Below are 1819 nucleotides of genomic sequence, written 5' to 3'. Positions count from 1 at the left end.
CCCCACGCCCCCCACGCCCCCGCCAGCCCTTGAACCCAGGGCGGCAGACTGGGACTCCCCCAGTCTGCTGGCTCCACGTCCCTTTCCCTGGAAGCCGGGGCGGGGTCCCTGCCGAGGTTCGGGGGCCGTGGGCTGCCCCATCCCGAGTCTGAGGACTGCCCCCTTGGGGTCTGGGGAAGTTATCTCCAGAGGAGGCGCTTCGGGGGTTTTCGGAGCCTGGCCGGGTTCCCGTTCCCCGTCACTCTTGCTGGGCGCCCCGACTTGCACTGTGCATGTGGGTGTTGGTGCCTCGCTCTCTGTCTGAGTGCGCGGATCGTGCCCGGGCGCCTCAGCCGCTGCTCATGGGCGGTGCTCACAGCATCTCTTCGGGTTTTTGCTGAGCTGAGTGCAGTGAACTCAGGTCCCTGCTTGGGGTCTCCTGGTCTTGTCCTGGCCTCAGCTGGGGTCTGGGATCGGTATCCCACAGCCCCAGCCGACTCCCTGAATCAGGATTCAGCCTTGGGCGCCTGGTCTTACTTCTCGGGCTCCCGTCTGCCATCTCTGGCTGTCTGAGACTCCTGTCTCTACCTTCTCCGTCTCTAACCTTGTCCTCTCCCCGGTGCCCTCTCTGACTTTCCTCACCCTGCTCTCCAGTGATGGGGCATGCCCCCTTCTCCTGGATGATGGTTCTGCTCCCCGAGTCTCCTGTGTAGCCGATTGCCGTCACCACCGCTGTGTGTGTGTCTGACCACATCATCACGACTTCGGCTCTCGTGGGTTTTCTTTGCTTTTCCTTGGGTGTGAACAGTCTGAGCTCTGAAACTGTTTTTTTCTGCAGATCTTCTGGGGCCATCTGGGTGTCTTCCTGTTCTGTACCCCCCGCCGCCTTTCTCCAGGGATGTCTTTCACACCTTCTCTGGGCTGTCTTGCTGAGAGCCCACTGAGCTAGGACACACAGGACAGGAGGTCAGAGTCCCCAGCTCTGGGCCAGGCTGTCACTGTCCTGTGGGTGTGAGTGACTGTCTTAAGGAACAACAACGTGCAGGGTGTCTGTCTGTATCTTCCTCATGCCATCTGCCTACAGGGATTCTCCTAGTCCTTGGGGGACATCAGATGCCAGGGGTTAGTTTTAGGATTCTTAGCCACTGACTGAATGCATATCTGTGTCGTTTGTCGCTCTGGGAGCCCTCACTGAAGATTGTCTTCAATCACAGCGTGATGCTTTTTGATCTGTTAAACTTCTTTGGAATCGGCGGCGACCCTCTTTGCCAGAGCGCGGCTTTTTGTGGGCAGAGCAACCCCAGGACGTGATGTGACGGCATTTCACTAGCTTGTCTGCTTGGGTAGCAGGTAGATGTCTTTCCCTCACTTGTAGAGGTGGGGGGAGACTGGAGTGAGATTCCCGATGGAGAACCAGAACATTCCCAATGTCCTGTGGCCGTTTATTTACAGAGAAGAGTACTCCCAGACGCTGTCTTTGAAACTCCTGGGGTGACTTGGGATATGTTTGGGCAGAAACTCAGCGAGAGGTTCTTTCTGGATTTGGAGCCCTCCCGGAGAGTGGGGTGGAAGAGGGTTCGGGATGTGCACCATTGGCCCGGAATGGGAACGTGTAGGATGAACTTGGGGGCATGGGGCTTCCTATATCCTTTGCATCTGGGGTTCACACAGGCACCAGGAGGTATCTTTGGGTGCAGAGACCACATGTTGAAAAAAGTGGAGAGAAGGAAGGAGGCCTGGATGGCTGATTTCTTCCTGGGTCCTTGACATTTTGAGTACTCTGTCCACACTCCGTGTGTGTGTGTGTGTGTGTGTGTGTGTGTGTGTGTGTGTGTGTGTG

The sequence above is a fragment of the Herpailurus yagouaroundi genome, unplaced genomic scaffold, assembly GCF_014898765.1.
Source record: "Herpailurus yagouaroundi ecotype Mexico unplaced genomic scaffold, PumYag 222, whole genome shotgun sequence".
Taxonomy (NCBI): Eukaryota; Metazoa; Chordata; class Mammalia; order Carnivora; family Felidae; genus Herpailurus; species Herpailurus yagouaroundi.
The sequence above is the reverse complement of the archived record's forward strand: the minus strand, read 5'-3'. Positions refer to the sequence as shown.